The sequence below is a fragment of the Triticum dicoccoides genome, chromosome 6A (genome assembly GCF_002162155.2).
Source record: "Triticum dicoccoides isolate Atlit2015 ecotype Zavitan chromosome 6A, WEW_v2.0, whole genome shotgun sequence".
Taxonomy (NCBI): domain Eukaryota; kingdom Viridiplantae; phylum Streptophyta; class Magnoliopsida; order Poales; family Poaceae; genus Triticum; species Triticum dicoccoides.
The window spans coordinates 78,965,916-78,985,341 of record NC_041390.1 but is presented as its reverse complement, the minus strand read 5'-3'; the positions used below and the strand labels follow the sequence as shown (position 1 = coordinate 78,985,341).

General features: G+C 48.4%; 1 pseudogene; it reads left to right on the top strand.

The window, feature by feature from the left end:
- Positions 1–8,625: 8,625 nt before the first annotated feature.
- Positions 8,626–9,729, top strand: LOC119315301 (annotated as a pseudogene).
- Positions 9,730–19,426: the final 9,697 nt, after the last annotated feature.

The window sequence follows — 19,426 nt, the reverse complement described above, 5'->3', positions numbered from 1 at the left end:
AGAAATGAAAGAGAAAATACAAGAGAAACAAATGCCGACAACGGCGGATCGACAAAAAACGAAGAAGCCTCGCGACCGCTGCATCCACCGGAGATCGCCCCGGGCAGGAGGAGCATGCGCGGGTACTGGAAGACCCGCCGCCACCGACACCACCCGGCCAGATCCGGGGGCGACCGCCGGCGGCGGCGGGAGGGCAGGAAGGAGGGTGAGGGACGAGGGGGAAAGGGGCGCGCGCCGCCTCAGTCCGCCTCCCGGGGAGACGGCGCAGGGGCGGGACGGGGAGGAGGGGGGAGAGGGGAGCGGGGCGGGCCGGGGCGCACGTGCCGGTGGCGGGAGGGGGCTAGGGCGGCGGCGGCGGCGGCGGGGAAACCCTAACGGGAGAGGTTGGGACGGGAGCGAGCGGGGAGGTTAGCTATTTGTGGCCCTGAAATCTATCTTTATCCAATGGTGTGATAACTCAGCACAGAAATTCATTGTGATAATATATGACAGTTATTCACATATAACCCCTGTTGCAAGATTGTTTTCTAAGTTGCTTTCTGTGCACGGTCTGTACGAAGATTCCATTCGGTACTATGTAAGGGTGGTTTCCATGAATCCAAAAGAGGGCAATGCCTGGCAGTACTTGAGAATCTCACTTGGGTATGTCCGATTCGCTTCCTTTTATCTACATGTGAACATGGACGAATTTCTTTTATGATGATTTTACCTTACTTGTAGCTGGGTAATGTTGATGACTTATATGCAGAGAGGTGTTAGGAATTGTTGTTATAAACTAAAATAATGCAGAGTTGAGGGTTCTGAACTAATAGTTTGCCTTGAACATTCTACTTTTCTCATGTCTTTGATTAGTGTCATGATTTTGGTTTGTTGCTTATCAAATTGATTTTTCAGAAGGGAAGGTTCTTCTCATTGGTGCCTCTTGAACAAATAGTTTTCCTTGAACATTCTACCTTTCTCATATCTTTGATTAGTGTCATCTTCGCTAAATATGATTCTGGTTTGTTGCTTATGGAAGAGAATGTTCTTCTCATTGGTGCTTCTTCAGTGGAATCTGGTTCATGGAATCTTCAGTTGCATCTGTCCACACATCTTGTGATCCTCTGACTGTTCACTTGGCTAATTCGATCACTATGCTTTGTACATATGCCAGTTTATTTTGTACTTCGTCCATCTGGATTTTAACACACAAAGCATCTTTCAACACAATCTTGCAGTCTTCTGACAGTTCACTGACTAATTTAATCTTTATTACGGAATCTTCAGTTGCATATTCTTTGTTTGCTGGGGAACTTCTAATTTAATTGACAACTATAGACTGACTAATTTGATCACTATTATGGAATCTTCAGTTACATATTCTTTGTTTGCTGGGGAACTTCTAATTTAATTGACAACTAGTTAAACACTGATTTGATAATTCCCGCCGATTGCATTTTCCTTACATCCTGGATTTTTAGGACAACGTATCTGTTCATATGTCGTCTTGTAACTGCAGAAGCTTTTTCTGTACGTAGTGATGAAGATAATAGGGCTCTACCTTCCTATTTTCGAGAATATTGTGTGTGAATATTGTTGTGTGTCATTGTGTGTGTGTGTGTGTGTGTGTGGCTGTGTGTGAATATTGTTGTGTGCCATTGCGCGCGCGTGTGTGAATATTGACTTGGTGAGTGTGGCTTGTATGTGGTGAGTGTGGCTTGTATGTTTTTTGCAGAATGATTGGCTGTAGCGTTTGTAATTTGTGTTTTGTACTGTTGCAGTTTAACACTGCCTTTGCCGGTCCCAAGCCCGGATGAGAAAATGTGGAGGGAACTGAAGTTTAGCTCAGTGTTTGCATGATAAGTTTTATTATGGTCCAGTTATTTTATATTGAGTAGCAGTGAATGAAGTGGATAGAAATTAAAAGAGTTCGAAATAGTGAATCGTCACATAATGCTGTAGCATACAAGCTGTGAAATTCATCCTTTCTAGGCAAGTTTAGTTCTAGTTACAACTGACTGCCCTCGAGGAACTGCTGCTTCCTATTTGAAGCTGTACAAGGCCGGTCTTTTTCTTAAGACCCGAAAGCGAAGTGAGTGTATAGGAAGCTCCGAAGCCTGGGCCTCATGTAATGTTCGTGAAGCCCACTTGAGGGGAAACCCTAGTTGCTGGCTTAGCTCACCTCTTTCCCTTCCCCTCTCTCATTGCAGTTGTTGGCACGCGTGGACGGACGAAGCCCTGTCAATGTCGTTGCCGACGGGGCCTCCCTTCCCCTTCCCGATGGCGGCCGGCGCGGGCTAGTGTCGTCGGGCTGCGGCCCGACGGTGCTGCGATGGCGGTGGTGGTGGGGACGGCGCCTGGCGGCGGTGGGCTCCGTGGTGGTGGTGGTCTGTGCGTGGAGCGCCAGGAGACGTGGTGGCGGCCACGGTCGGGTGGCGCCTCATACTAGTGGCCGGTGGTGGGCGCAGATGCGGGGGTGCTCCGCTCTTGGCCATGCGGGCAACAGGTTGGCGTCTACTCCTGGGACCTCCTCGTCTGTCCTTGGAGCGGATCTGGAGAAGGTTGTCTCTCCCTCCATCCACTTCCTTTCCTGCCGGCCCACAATGTTGGCAACCTATGGTTGGTCAGATCCGGTGGGCTAGCTAGGGTTGAGGTGCTGGAGGCTACGGATTGGGGGAATCTCTTGGCCGGCTGCAACGGCCATGATGTCGGTGGCACTTTAGGCGCCATTCCCCTGCCTGTAGGTTGTATCGAAATCCGGCTCTGTCCCCACCTCCAAGTTCGGGGTGAATACCCAAATTCCCCGTATTGGATGGCGACATCGCTCTGGCGTCGTTTTACTTCTTAAAGGCGCTACCTTGGGACAGTGGAGTGTCGGTCGAGGCTTCGTTCTTGGAGAGTGACTGTCGGGATCAGAGGTGCTCCCCCTCGTCTGCTTCCGGTTGACGATGATCCTTGTTGAAGGCGGTGTCAATGTAAAGGGTGTTGCTTTGCAAGGTGAGGGAGCCATGTTCGTCGTCCTCTCCCCGGAAACCTGTTGGTCCAGGTCATATATATGAGTTTGGGGTGAGCGGCTCTGCCCGTAGACGGCGCGATGTCCTTCGGTCCAGGACGAGAGGGCAGGGGGCCATCTTCAGAGGCATGCACTGATTGCGGACAAACTATGGTTGGCCTAATGGGAATTGACAAAGCATGGTTTTCCTCTGGCGGAGGGCTACTACCAAACAGGAGCTTGGTTCAACGAGGGCCTCGATGCCCAAGCTTGTTCTTGGTGCACTCGAATCTTGTTAGTGGCTCGTTCGGTATCATGTATCTTTGTCGTTTTCTTTTTACTTTCTGTTGTATGGTTGTTGTATTCTGGGCTGTGCATTTATCTATAAAGTGGGACAAATGCCTTTTTTTTACCAAAAGGTCCCGTCTGCATCCTGTAGACGTGAAAGACACAAGTGATATTTCTTGTATGTGAGTAATATTAACTACACAAGTGGCATGTATAGTTATATATATAAGGGCGTTAATTTCTTGTATGATATGGACCCATTACGTGATCTACCGGTGCTGGCGCACTGGAGACGTCTTACCACCTACATGCAATCTGATTCTAGTATGATAGGGAGATTAAGGCCAGATAGTGCAATTCCTTCCATCATCCTCAGTAGTTCAATTTCGAGAGCCTTATGACAAGACCGATATTGCCTGCTGAAAGTACCATTCACTACTGGAATTTTTGAGTTTCCCGAGTACCAGGAAAACTCGCATGAAAGCTGTTTCGCACTTGGCAGAAAGTTTCCCGAGTGTAGTTCTCAGCTAAGGGTACTCGGCCTGAAACCTGCCGGCAAAGTAGCCGTCCGTCGGGGACTCGGCAAAATCTTTGCCAAGCACTACATGGAGGACTCAACACAAAAAAGTAAAGTAGCTTGAGGGGCCTTATGGAGACGGCGGCTGCCACGTGGTAGGCGTTTTTGGCGAGAGCCAAGGTAGGGGACTCGGCGAATTTGGAAGGCCAGCAGCGAGCCATGTGGCTGCCACAGTTTGCCAAGAATGGCCCGCTTGATCTCGGCTAACTTGGTCTTTACCGAGTACTCCCACTTGGTGGTCACGTGCCCAGGCAAGCCCCAATGACCAAGGTTTGTCGAGACCCCCTTATGTGTACTCGGCAAAGTTCTAACAAGGCTATCAGAACAGACACGTGGACTATTTGCCGAGCTTCGTTCTTGGAAATTAGTGTTTACCAGTTGTGTACTCGACAAATATTGAATCATATGTTCAGTTTCATTTGTTTCTGCATCAGCCCTGCAACAAAAAACATATACATACATCAACATAGCAAATGCACAGGAATCATAACAAGTCCCAAATTCTTCGCCAAACTAACTAAAGAATCATAACAAGTTCCAAGTTCTTCACCAAGCTAATTAAAGCATCATAACAAGTTCCAAGTTCTTCATCAAACTAACTAAAGCATCAAAACAAGTCTAGGGTAGTCACTAAAAATCTCAATATCACCCATTTGTGTTACATCGACCACACAAGCATTACACTAAGAATGATCACAACTAGGACAAATAAGTTCTTCATCCAACTCCACCCGATCTGATTTCTCTCGACTTGGAGTAGATCCCTCGTGGGGGAAGGTCACGTTTTCACCCAACCTCCGTGAAGGCGTATTCGAAACAACCTCAGATTTTTACCATGGCCTCCAGGGGCCGTGTGAAGACGCCGCACCAGGCCCCGTCAATTTCCGGGCTCCCGTGAATTTTCAGAGATTTAAACGGCAACATACGCGCGTCGATGGCCTCCTCATGCCCCCACCCCCATGGGGCCCACCCTCTCGGTTGTGTGCGCAGGGCCTGGGCCTGGACCGAAGACTGCATCAGGGACTCCCAGCCATTTTGGTCCATGATTTCATGTGGACGCTGCCCCGTTCTTGAATTTCTGGCATAAACCATTAAAAATGCGGGAAATGCACGAAATATGGTTGGCGGCCCTCCAAAAAGCTTAGGTCCTGACACATGTCTTAGACCGGAACCATATGAGCGCAGAAAAAGTTTCGAGGTCAATGAAGGAATGGGCCCCACACCCCCTTCATAAACCAGACGCACCCCCCTACAAAGCTAGATCCCTCGTGGGAGAAGGTCATGTTTTCGCACAACCTCCATGAAGGGGACGAGCCACGACCTGCCCCGATCAATAGAATTATGTGAGTTGTGGCTTAGAGCATCTCCAACAGGCGCGCAACACGCGGCGCGCTAAAAAAACGTTCAACGCCTCCATAGCCAGTTTTTGCGCGCCGCGGAGCGCTGGCTCCAGCGGCCGCTGCAAAACATTGCACGCGCACACCGCTCCAGCAGACACGCTATATTTTTACTACTCGCGTCTTCTCCTTCTACTCCGACTCGATACACATTCGACTCCGACTCGATATGATAGGCATAGATAGATAAATAAAAAGGTACTAGATAGATAAAACGATACATAGATATTTCATAGCCTAGATAGATAAAAAAAGATAGTTCAACTACTCCTCGTCGTCCTCCTCCTCCGACTACAACTCCGCCTCGGTGATGTCCTCCTCCGACGTCTCAATGAAGGCGTCAAGGTACCGATCGTCGTTGGAGTCCAAGGACGACGCTGCTCCTAGGTCGATGTTGAATTGAGTGGCCGCCTTCCGCGTATTCTTGTCCTCGCGATAGGCGGCTCGCTCCGCCCTCCTTTGCGCGTACAACTGATGCTCGTTGATGATGTCTTGCGGGAAGCGTTCGTGCCACAACGCTATAGATTCCTCGTCCATCTCGGCGAGGCCGAGACGGCGCTCCCACCTTCGGTTGTCACGACGATCCTCATCGGTGATAAGCCGCGGGGGAGGCGCGAGCTCCTGCGCTCGCTCCCGCATCGACACGTCGGGGAAGTTCATGTCCCTACGAGGCCTTCGGAGGCGCCACGCGACCGCGTCGTAAGCGCGGGCGGCTTCGTGAGCGGTGTCGAAAGTGCCGAGGCCGAGGCGCATCTCTTCGGACCGGATCTCGGCGAAGAAGGCGCCGGAGGGGCCCGCACGGACGCCACGGTAGCCCGAAACTTCCCGGCGGCGCGGCGGTGGCAAGGCGAGATAGAGCTGGGAAGAGAGCGGTAGAGGGAGAGTGGCCAGGTGGAGAGCGGTGGAATGGCGCGTGGCGGGTGCTGCATTTATAAAGCGCGCCGGACGCCGCACACCAAAACTAGTGTGCGCCCGACCGCTTTTTCGTGTGCGCGCGTAATCTTTTTCCGTGCGCCTGAATTTCCTGCCGCCGCTGGAGCGCGTGAAACCGTCCTGCGCACGTGTTTTTTACAGCCACTGGTGAAGATGCTCTTAAAAACCGCATAGTTTGCCGAGTATCTTCCGTCGGGTTCTTGGCAAAGGTTACCCACGGTCATGGGCCCATCAGCTATGCCACATGGCCTCTGTTTGCCGGGTGCCTTCGATTTCATTCTCGGCATATTACGACTAAGCGGAGTTCTTTTGGCAAGTTTCTCGGCAATGGTTCTCCACCGTCACGGAGCCATCCGCTATAAATGGCCGTGCCACGTGGCACCTATTTGCCTGCTTCCTTCGAATATGTTCTCGGCATATTGCGCATAAGCCGAGTTTTTTCATGTTTGCCGAGTACGTCCAAGATGGGGCTCAGTAGTATCTCCCATGTGCCGTGTCCTGTTGTTCGCCAAGAGGCAAACCTGACAAACACTCCTTTTCCCGTGATCCCGTGTTCCGATACTCAGCAAACTGTAAAGAACTCGAGAACGACGATTTTTCCAGTCTCTACTTTTAATGAAGCAGTTGGTGAATAGTCTTCACGGTTTATTTTCACTAATTTTTTTCGTCTCTTCTCCCACCACCCCCTCCCACCCTAGTTTACCGGTTTATTTTTCTCTCCATTCTTTATTACTCCCTCGGTCCGGAAAAACTTGTCATCAAAATGAATAAAAGGGGATGTATCTAGATGTATTTTAATTCTAAATACATCCATTTTCATTCATTTTGATGACAAGTATTTTCGGACGAAGGGAGTACAAGCAAAACTTTCCTAACGTATAACAAATCACTGATCTAACTTTTTTAAATTATGCAAATCAATCAATTCCTTTTATTGGTTCAATTTATCTTAGGAAACAAATAACAGATTTTCAGGAAACAAATAACAGACATGTCACAAACTTTCCTCCCAATAAATAGTTTCTTAACATTTGCAAACTTTTCTAATCAGACATGTCACAAACGGGCAGGTACTGATATCACGTTACCAAACAATAAAACACCATTTGCATAGAAATTAGTTCAAAATCCTAACTTGCCTAAAATTTTACCTTTCCTTGATAACAACCAATATTTCCTATGTTTTTCATCTATAGAAGGAAATCACCCCTCCATCGATATTAGCATTTTTTTGGAATGAGATCTTCAGGTTATGATTTTTTTTGCGATTCTTTCCAATTGTGACCTCTCCTTCCGCTCCGGCTCCTTCTCGCATAAATCCCTCCACCACAGCCAGCTGACGCCACCCCAGACCTCCTGCCTCTCCACACCTTCTCCGCCACCTCCTCCTCGTACTCCATTGACAATCCCTCCGCCATGTTTGTCCACGGCGGTGTCGAGGACATGGCGCAGCAGCTTACCTGCGGTAGAGCAGCGCATAGTAGTAGGAAGCAGCACGCAGCAGGCGAGGCAAGCGGCCGGCGTGGCTGAGGGGGCGGCCGGCAGAAGATGGCCGTGATAGGAGGGGGCGCGAGGCAGGGGCGCGACTGCGGGGCAAGCGAAGGGATAGGCGGCAGCAGACGGGGCGAGCGCAACTAGCGAGAATGTGGCGCGTGGCCAGGGTGTGAGTCGCGCGGGTCACAATGGTGCGGTGGCTGCGGCGAGCGCGACGGCAGTGGCGGGCGCGATCGACGCGGTGTGGCACAGGCGTGGGCATGGAGAGGGAGTGGCCCTGCGGGCGCGGAAGAAGAGCAGCAGGCTCGGGCATGGACGCACATAGGAGCGGGCATGTGCCACGGGGTCAATCCGAGGAGCTCGGTGGCTACCCCTGCAAATGCCATGGCGGACGGCGGTTAATGTGGTATAGTTAACCCAGTCTCTTCCCGCATTAGTTTAACCAGAAGAGAGAGTGAGGAAGAGGGAGGGAGAGAGTGTGTGTGAAAATTTGATGGTAAAAAATATCGCCAATGTTATTTGATAGTATGAAAATATTAAATGTAATATTAACATAACTGATATTGAACTCTTAAAGTTAATGTGGTCCCGTTGCAACGCACGGGCGTTCTTCTAGTAGTGGTAGTACAATACTTGGCCCTCAAACGGTCAAATCATCGTGGTGCACCCTTTTTTTTTTAAAGATCTAGGTGCACTTCAAACTTGACATGCTCGATATATTGTGTCGTATCAGGATTCAGGAATCAAGATCATTATATAGATACCGTTGATTATGCGCTCCCAATCAATCACCGATTCAACCGGCACGTTATCTGGGTTAATTTTCAACAATGCGAGCGTAATTAAAGGCTTAGTAATAGCTAACGATATATATATATGGAGATCGATTCCCTCTAATAAATGGAGATCGATGTACTTGGTCCTTGAGGAACCACTTGATCATGCCATCGGCGGCGGCGGCGGCCATGGCAACCTGCAAGACCTCCTCAACGGTGGTCGTCCACACCGGCGGGGCACTCCTTGGTCTCAGGCCAAACCCATCTCACGTCGACCTTCCGCGTTGGCGGCGCCAACTGGTGCATCCGCTACTACCCAAACGGCGAGAGGGGAGTCGCGGACAGCACCTCCGTATACCTCAGGCTGTTGAGCCCCGACGAGGTCATGGCGTCCGGCTTCTTCTGCCTCCAGGATCCTGCATCTCCATCTACGGGGGAGAAGAACAAACGAAGCGTCGGGCCTAGAAAGTTGTTGTCCAGCGAAATTGGCGGCTGGGGTTACGCTAGATTCGTCAGTAAAGCCGATCTGGCCGCGTCCGGGTGCCTCAAGGATGACTGCCTGGTGATCAAGTGCACCGTCGAGGTCTCCGAATTCATCGACAACTACGCCCGTCTGAACGAGGGTCAGATCATCGTGCCGCCCTCCAACTTGGGCACACATCTCGGCTATCTTCTGGAGAGCGGCCTCAAGGCAGACCTGACTGTCAAGATCGGTTCCTCCACGAGTCTCAGGGGTCCTCGCAGAAAAGCCAAGAGTTTCAAGGTGCATGCCTGCCTGTTGGGTGCCCGGTCGCCGGTCTTCCGCGCACAACTGGGTGGCTCAATGAAGGAGAGCAAGCAAAGCAGCATCTGCATCAAGGATATGGATGCCAAGGTTTTCGAGGCCCTCATCCATTACATGTACACGGATTGCCTGCCTGACTTCATGGAGGAGACCACGAAAGAGGCCACAAGCATGGCGCAACATCTGCTCGTCGTGGCTGACCGATACGCGGTGGAAAGACTGAAACTGATGTGCGCGAGCAAGCTGAGCAACGCGATAGATGCCGATTCAGTGTGCTTCACTTTGGACCTGGCACAGCAATACAATTGTCAGCAGCTCAAGGATTGTTGTCTCAAGTATATGGCAAAAGACCGTCATAGGTTGCGAGACATTAAAAAAACCAAGGGATTTGAGCAATTACAGAAAAATCACCCACTTATTGTGTGCGATATTCTCGATGAAGTTATAGGCAAGATGTGATTGCTTCGCCCCCTTCGTACCACCACACCGCTACGATCCGCAGAGAGCCCTCCGAGTGTCATATTTCTTCCTTATGTCAAGTAATAATGGAGAGGTGTACAAAATACTCTTTGGCCAGAGTTTGTATAAAATACTAAATTTTCATTCACTATGCACCATGCACATGTCCTTTTTAATTGCCTCTCTTCTACTCCCTATCTTTTGTAGCATGTAACGCGACCTACCGAAAACCACACTCTTTGTCTTAACTCCAACTCACAATCTCTTGTCTTACAGCTCTTTTGATATCTGGTTTTAATCCCCGATTTTTTGTTGTTGATATGTTGCTGCCCATAATTTCTGTATTAATAGGCATGATTATCTTTAGGAGTGGATATCTTGGGAAAATGGAGTGGAAATAATTGTTGTACAGAAGATTTGATATGTGATACTTTTATTGCAGATTCTTTGATTTCTAGGTTAAGAGTTTTTGCTCTCTGGTGTAATGGTGGTGCATTGCCATCTTCATAAAATGCTCATGTTGGCAGGTTCAGAGTGTAGAAGTTACATTATGTCATGCAAAGTTACAGAATACTTCTGGAAGAGGAAAATAATAATGGAGAGGTGTATCTTTCAAATATGAGGGTTGTATATGTTTTGGATGTTTAGTGTAGTTCTGAAATAGCATCACATTTCATCAGTGCACAATATTCTTCACTGCAGAATTGCAAGCTATCTTAGGCTTGGTTGCTTTTGCTGCAGGGCGTGCGGGCCAGCCTACCCTCTAGAGTTCTTTCCCTTTTTTCCTTTTCGTTCTCAAGCTAGCTCATGCTTTCTCCCCCTACGTTGTATTGAGGAAGCATATGTATCCTTCTCTTTTTCGCTTTCTTCTTCTTATCAGTTTCCATGTCATGTAACCGACGGTGCCACCGCCTTATTAATCTACTGTCATCTTAGTACCTACCATGTTGTATTGAACCGGTCCAATGATTAAGAACCTTGTCTTATCTTCTTGGAATGTGAGAGGCCTAGGTAGACACAAGAAGTGCACTGATGTCAAAGCCGGCATCGCCGCGACCTCTTGCTCCATCATTTGCTGCCAGGAAACCAAGCTTCAGGACGTAGACCGGTTCAAGGCCATGACTTTTTTGCCCCCTAACCTACGGGAGCTTCACTTTCTCCCATCCCGTGGCGCCTCCAGAGGAATCCTTACGGCCTGGAATTGCAATATCTGGGACTGCACTAAGGTTATTAAAGACCAGTTTTACCTATCCTGCTCCTTCGAGTCTAAAACTGATGATCTTTCCTTCATGGTCACTAACGTCTACGGCCCTTGCGATTCTGCTAACAAACGTGCCTTCCTTGACTCTATTTTCGACCTCTCCTTGACTATCTCGGGCCCCTGGACGATCATAGGCGACTTCAACCCTTCGTCCCTCCGACAAATCATCTTCCAACTTCAACAGTAATGAGGCCCTTATGTTTTCCTCATCTATCCAATCTATGCAGCTTCAAGACCTCCCTCTTCTCTTCTCGATCGTCTTTTCACGTGATCTAACCAATAAGATGTGCCCGTCCTGGTTCGGCTAGACCGCGCACTCATTAATGTGGCTTGGGCCCAAAAATCCCCGGACAACTCTCTCACCTTGACCACTAGATCAACCTCGGATCATGTCCAGATCAATCTTTCTGCCGCGACCCAAATTCCCAAATCCTCTATTTTCAGACTAAACAACGCCCTCCTGTCTAACCCTCATTTCAAAGAGCAAGTTGCGGCAAATTGGCTTAGTGTCAACTTGTGGTATGGTCATAGGGGCTCGATTGGCATGCTTGCTCTCCGCCTAAAACGCACGCGTAACATGGCCAAAAAGTGGTCCGTGAACTCTCGGATACCCTCCATCTGGGCAAAGAATTGCCACACTACGATTAATCTTCTCAACAAGCTCGAAGAATTTCACCCCCTCTCGGCCCTTGAACTTCGCCTTAGGATGGCCGTCAAACTTTCCCTCCACAGAATTAACGCGGATCTTGCCATGTACTGGAGGCGGCGTGCTAAGATTCGGGATTGCGTCGTCGGTGAAGAAAACTCCTCCTACCTTCATGTCTGTGCGTCCGTTCGGCACCGCAAGAATCAGATAAAATCTCTCTCGGTGGTTGGTTCCTCTTTCACCTTGCATGTGGACAAAGAACGTATTCTCTTGGGGTTTTTCAAAAACCTTGTTGGCTCCATCACCCCCACATCCTTTTCTTTTGATCTGGACACCCTGCTGATACCCTCGTCTCTCTTCTCTTCCCAAGCTAGGAACATTGTCAGGTCGTTCACTCTTGAGGAAATTAGGCTCTCCCTTTGAGGTATGGATGACAATGCTAGCCCGGGTCCGGACGGGTTTGGGCCAGCATTATGCAAAGCCAATTGGAACCTCGTTAAAGAGGACTTGCACCGCCTTCTCATGGATTTCCACAACTGCTCGGCGGATCTCCGCCGTATCAATAAAGCTTTCATCATCCTGCTTCAAAAGAAATTGGGCGCCAACCAGCCTGAAAATTTCAGGCCAGTCTCCCTGCAAAATTGCGCCATCAAACTAGCCTCCAAGTGCCTAGCAAATAGGACCCAGGATCTTATGCTTGACCTTATCCACTATGGGCAAACGGGGTTCATCCGAGGCAGGGGCATTGAGGAAAATTTCCTGCTTGCAGCGGACATTGTTCAGACTTGCCACAAACGTAAGGTCCCAGCCATTGTTTTAAAATTAGACTTCCAAAAGGCGTTTGACTCAGTTTCTTGGGACGCCTTAACTACCATTCTTCACGCCAAGGGCTTCCCTTTGCTTTGGGAGCGTTGGATCTCATGTCTCAACATGTCCAGCACATCAGCAATTCTGCTAAATGGTAAACTGGGCCCTTGGTTCAATTGCAAGAAAGGCTTGTGACAGGGTGACTCGTTATCTCCTTATCATTTCATGATTGTCGCCGATGTTTTGCAACGCTTGATCATCCAGGACTTCGATTCGGGTCAGCTCACTCACCCGCTCGATGACTCTCTCCCCTGTCTGGTTCTCCAATACGCAGGGCGACACCTTGATTGTTCTCCCGGCCATCGAGGAGCAGCTAAACCACCTAAAACGCATTCTTGGTCAATTCTCTGAAGCCACCGGTCTGCACATCAATTTCCACAAAAGCACATTTGCCCCCATTCACATCGACCCAACACACTCTTCTAACCTAGCGACGATTCTAGGCTGTCTTGTTGCATCCTTCCTCGTTCTTATCTAGGTCTACCCCTGTCAACCTCTAAGCTAAACATCTATGCCTTTTTCTTCCTCATCGATAAAATTGACCGGCGTCTAGCCGGCTGGCGAGGTCTCCTCCTCGCGTTAGCGGGTAGAGCAATCCTCGTCCGTGCTGCTCTTCGGGCTTTGCTGATCTACGCAATGAGTGCGCTTCTTCTTTCGGCAGGAACACTACAGGAGATTGACAAACGATGTAGGGCCTTCTTCTACTCTGGGCAAGACACTACCACGGGCGGGCAATGCAAAGTGGCCTGGGACCTCTTATGTACCCCCTTCTCGAAGGGGGTGCTAGGTTTCTCGTCCCTCAAACACATGAACCTCTGCTTGCTTCTCAAACACCTCTCCACTCTCCATGAGTCTGGCCTCCCTACCGCTTCTAGCTATATCATTAACAAGTATGTATGGTCCCCCGCCATGACCTAGAACCCTACAACCCCTCGGCTACTCCGGTTTGGCGCGATATTCTCAAAGGCTTGGAATTCTTCCGGGCAATCACCTCTGTAACCGTGGGCAATGGAACTACCACCTCCTTCTGGCACGACCTTTGGGTCCCCAACACCCAAACTTCTCTAGCTTGTACTTCCTCAATCTCTTTTCACATTCAACCAGACAGGCCGCCTCCACAGCTCGGGTGCTTGCTTCCATGAAACTAAATCTAGACCTGGCTCCTCGATTATCCCACGCAGCGGAAACTGAACTGGTTGCTCTGCGTGCTCTTTTAGTCTCAGTTCACTTGGATACACAGGTACCAGACAAAAGAATATGCAGGGGGGAGAGCAAACGCATTTCCACCAAACTCGCCTACTCGGCGGTCTGGAAAGACACCACAACGGACCCAATGGTTGCGGCAATATGGAGGAACTACGCTCCTAAGAAATGCAGAATCTTCCTCTGGCTCGCCCACAAGGACCGCGTCTACACCAACGAGAGACGACTCCGCAAATAAATCGCAACCTCTGATGCTTGCCCTTTTTGTGGTGCCCGTGAGAGCATCGCCCACCTTCTCCTTAGATGCACTCTTCTCCGACCTCTCTGGGAAGAGCTGGACAACCTTTGCGTTGGGCCTACGGACGACCTAGAGGGCATCTAGGGAGGCACTATGACTAATAAGGTGCGCTCGACGGTGATAATTGCTATCCTTTGGAACACCTGGAAACATCGCAATGCAAAAGTCTTCCGCAACGAAACTCTGGGCATCCACCACATTGCCATGGCCGCGGCGGACCACCTTGCTCTCTGGTCTCACCGATGTGGCAATACACAACGTCAGTCGCTTCTCTGGGACTGGAGGTACTATGTTGTCCCACCTGGCTGCGAGAATTTAGACCTATGTAATCTTTTTTTAGTTCTTCTTCTGCCCTTCTTTCCCTCCCCTCCTGTAACTCTCTTCTGTAACAACTTTGGTTTGGCAATATAAGTTCACGCCGGCGTAAGCCCGCCGTTGACGCGTCAAAAAAATCCACAAAGTAAGCTTCTTTTACATGTTTGCCAATATTTAATCAATTCATTTTGTTAATTAAGATAGTTTTTTTAGGTGTAACTAGGGATTTTATTGATCAGCCAAAACCGGAGGAATACATATAATGTCTAGCGGGTTCCCTAGCCACAGATGGCGACCCGTAGGGAGAGACGAGGCTGCCTTTGCCAAGGCATGGGCCTCAAAGTTTGCCTCCCTACTTTCAAAACGAAATTTAACTCCTACAAAGTCTGTAACTCTAGCTTTAATCTCTTCAATTACAAAAGCATAAGAGGAAGATGACGCCGCCCCCTTAATATCCGAAACAACCTGCATGCAATTCGAGCAATAGATCTTGAGCAAGGGCAAGCGCCTCGTTGCACGCTTGAGCTTCCAAGCTTGGGGCGTCGACTAATCCTTCAAAAACCACCGCTGAAGATCCCAGGTAGTTGCCTTCTTTGTCCCGACACACAGCAGCCGATGCACCCGTTCCTCCTTGGCGAGAGATAGCCCCGTCTACGTTGATCTTCATTGCTTCCTCTCCCGGCGGGATCCACCTGCGCTGCCTTTGTACCACCGGCTGCGAGGGACGCGCTGGAGCGCGTTTGGCAGCGATCTCCAGGTCCTCCAAGTATCTGTTCACAAAACACATTGTAGAAAGAGGGCTTTGGAATTCGTCATCGTGAATTGCTCTCCTCCTAGCCCACCAGATCGCCCACATGGTGATGAGCATCCTAGCAAGGTCCTGTTGGTTCAACGTGTCAAATAGCCAAAACAACCAAAGCCTTGCATCTTCACTCCTGTTTGATATCACATGCTTCAGGGTCTCCTCATCTCCCAACGCCCAAACACATCGTGCCATCCGGCATTCAAACAAGGAATGACGCCATGAATCCTCCTCCTCATCGCAGAGCCCGCAAGCTGGAGAAGTGTCCATGTTTCGCTCATTGCGCACTGTACCAGTCGGTAACGACATGTGAGCTAGTCTCCATACAAAAACCCTTACTTTAGATGGGACTTTAACTTTCCATAGCTGAGACCAAGCCTTACTTTCGGCTTCACATTTGAGTGGCTCGTCCTGTGTTCCAACCAATCCTCTCTCTGATGTTTGATGGCACTGATCATCTTGTATGCTGACCTTACGGTAAAAACCCCTCTCCGATCATAGTGCCATGCCCAGAAATCACGTTGCACTCGGAGACTTAGTGGTATATTCATTATGATATCCACATCCGGGCTGACGAAATGCTCGATCAAAACCTGCTTGTTCCATGTGCGCGTTGTAGCATCAATTAACTCTGATACAAGCTGTGGTGGATCAGGTGATATAGTGCATATGAGCTTCAGCTTATAGTCACGCGGCAACCAGTTGTCCTCCCATATGCGGGTGTCTGTCCCCGATCCAATCCTCTTTATTAACCCTAGAACAAGCAATTCTTTTCCTTCCATCAACGATCGCCATACTTGGGAGGGATGTGCGCCCAGTGCAGCGTCAAGTATGTTGCCTTCCGGGAAGTAACGCGCTCGTAGAACTCGAGCACTCAATGATTCGGGATCCTGCAGAAGTCGCCACACTTGCCGAGCCAATAAAGCCAAATTAAACAGCTCGACGTCCCGGAAACCAATTCCACCCATGTTTTTTTGGTTTGCACATTGTCTTCCAAGAAACCCATGCTGGTTTCCTCTGACCCCCTTTACTGCCCCACCAAAACTTCCGCAGAAGACCGTTTAAGTGTTCAATCAGACCTCGGGGCAACTTGAAACACGACATTGAGTAGGTCGGAATAGATTGCGCTACGGATTTTATAAGCACCTCTTTCCCCCTGCAGATAAGCATTTTTCCATCCAACCTTGGATATGCTTCCATATTCTGTCTTTCAAATATTTAAAGCTTCCCTCCTTGTTTTTACCTACATCAGTCGGCAGTCCAAGATACTTCTCTGACAGTGATTCATTGTGGACATCTAGAACTACTTTTACCTCATCTCGTGTGGCCTCTGGCACACCCTTACTGAAAAATATAGAGGATTTGTCAGTGTTGATACGCTGTCCCGAAGCATCACAATACATTCTCAACACATCTCGCACTTGTGTAGCACTCTCACTATCAGCTTCAAAGAACAAGAGACTGTCATCTGCAAAAAGTAAATGGTTGATTGCTGGAGCATTATTCGCCACTGACAGTCCTCGTACCCCCACCCCTTGGGCTTTTAACAGACACGAGAGGCCTTCCGCGGCTAACAAGAATAGGTACGGGGATATGGGATCCCCTTGTCTCATCCCCCTTGTTGGCCTGAAATCATGAAGACTGCCACCATTAAAAAGAACTGAGAAAGTGACTGAAGACACGCACCTCATAACCATATCTATAAAACGTGGGCTGAAACCCATCTTGAGCATCACTGCTTTCAAATAACGCCACTCAAGTCTATCATATGCTTTCATCATATCCAACTTCAGAGCCACAAAACGGTTTGCCTTCACTCTCCTGGTCTTCATGTAATGTAGGCACTCATAAGCTATTATGAAGTTATCCGTGATAAGACGCCCAGGCACAAAAGCGGACTGCTCCTCAGAAATTACCTCGGGGAGAATAATCTTCAGCCTATTTGCTAAGACCTTTGACGCAATCTTATAGATCACGTTGCAAAGACTTATAGGCCGAAATTGTGCTAACAGTTTTGGACTAGCTATCTTGGGAATAAGAACGATGAACGTGCGGTTGATATCCTCCGGTGAGTACTCTCCATTGAGCAATCTTATAATCACGCCAGTTACCTCATCGCCACATAGTTCCCAATGTCTCTGAAAGAAATGCGCCGGAAAACTATCCGGCCCCGGTGCTTTTGTTGGGAACATCTGAAAAAGTGCCTCTTTAACCTCCTCTTTTGTATACTGCGCATTGAGCCTTGCATTCATGTTACCATCAACTCTTACCGGAATATGTGACAGAACTTCTTCTATGCCTATACATTCTTCTGATTTGTATAAGTTCTCATAAAATTCATTCGTCATCTCAGCCATCTCCTCCGGATCAGAGGTGGTCGTTCCATCTATTTTCTGTAACTGTGTTATGGTGTTCTTTGCCCTTCTAGCACTCGCTTTCCTCCGAAAGTATTGCGTATTACTGTCCCCCGCAGATAACCAGTCCATGCGAGATCTCTGCCTCATCATAGTCTCCTCTCGAAAGGACAGCTCAACAATCCGATCCAAGACCCTTTTCTCTTCCACTCCCGGCCCAACATGCGTCGGGTCCTCTCTAAGCAGAGTCAACTGTTGCCGTAACCTGCGCAACTCCTGTCTGACTGAGCCAAACGACAGCTTGCCCCATTGTTTCAGGGCAGTCCCAACCGAAGACAACTTGGCCGCAAGCTGCGCCATAGTTTCCGCCGGCTGATCCCGGCCCCATGCCTCCTGAAGTGTATCCACGAACCTGTCATCGCTCTCCCACATGCATTCATAACGAAAAGGCCTCTTAAGGGCGATTCTCTGGTTGCTTGCCTCCATCTCATTGATCAATAATATTGGGCTATGATTTGACTTTGCTGCAGTTAGGTGTTCAACCGTGGCATACGGGAATAACGCTGACCAACTGGCCGTAGCCAGCACTCGATCAAGTCTTACCCTGCAGTATTCTCCCCCCACAACTCTCTTCTCAAAAGTCCAATCCAACCCTTTGTAGCCAAGGTCCGCTAACTCGCAAACATCAACTGCTTCTCTAAATCCTTCTATTTGAGCACTATCACGCTCATTTGCCCCCATTTGCTCTCCTGGCCTTAAAATTTCATTAAAATCTCCCATGCACACCCATGGTAGTGCATTCTCCCCCCGTAGAATTTTCATAGTATCCCACGTCTTATACCTCATACTCCTATCTGCTGCACCATAAAAACAAGACAAACGCCATGGTTCCAATCCAGGCATTTTCATCACTGAATCAATATGATAGCGAGAAAAGGTCTTTATTTCAAGATAGTAGGTTTATATTTTTCTCTCTTCCCCCATGATTTGTGCACGGCTTGCCAGATGCATGTGGCCTGCAAATATAGCCATAGATTTCTATTTTGATCTCTCGAAATTTTCATCGAAATAAACTCTCTACTAACTAAAAGATGCTTAATCTCCATCACTAAATGTCCATAAACTGAACGGGTAAGAGTTAGAGAACAAAGTATCGTGCATCGAGTTAAATAGACCAAACATAAATTTTGGAGAACTAATAGAGCTGATCACAAATCACAAACTATTTTTATTTTTATTTTGCCAACACCTACAAAATGAGATTTACATGTGTATTTTTTTTCGTGTATTACAATGGATAAAATCTAAATCGATGTCTAGCAATAAAGACAGGTTGTCTGACGAACATGTCCACATAAATTTTACCATAATATGTCCTCACAGCATCGTGTCACAGATAGTAGTTTGCGTTGAGTGAGAGATTCGTATTAGTGTACTGGCAGTCGAACTTTTTCAGAAAATCATACATACTCTTTGATCCAGATTTATATAACATCAATTTAAAAATTATTAAAAAATACTTTCATTTAAAGGTATTAGATGCACCAAACAACTTGCCTCGCCTAAAGTCGTAATATTAGTAAAGACAAAAAAAAGATGGGTCCTAGTAATTAACAGAACGTCTAGAAACTAAATCACTTTTGAGTTCTTTAAAACCCTCTAGTTTTTTTTGAGACAATTTAAAACCCTCTAGTGATGACTAGACATGGCTGATGGGCTTGTTGGCCTATGAACTATCATAGTGAGCTCGGGCTCTCTTTTTAAGATCCGCTCGACCACTTATTCTTCACCCTTTTTGGACCCAGTGGAAGTATCGAAATGCCATAGTGTTTGACGGAGCCACACTGTTACAACTTAAAGTTGCCACCACAATTGAGAGATGAAAGGTCATGGAGGCAAGGAGGCATATTGAAGGGAGAGTTGGACTACTTTGGCTCATTGTCAAGGTGGATAAATGAGAGAGGGTATAGTTACTCGAAGGACCCATTTGGTTGTTGGGGA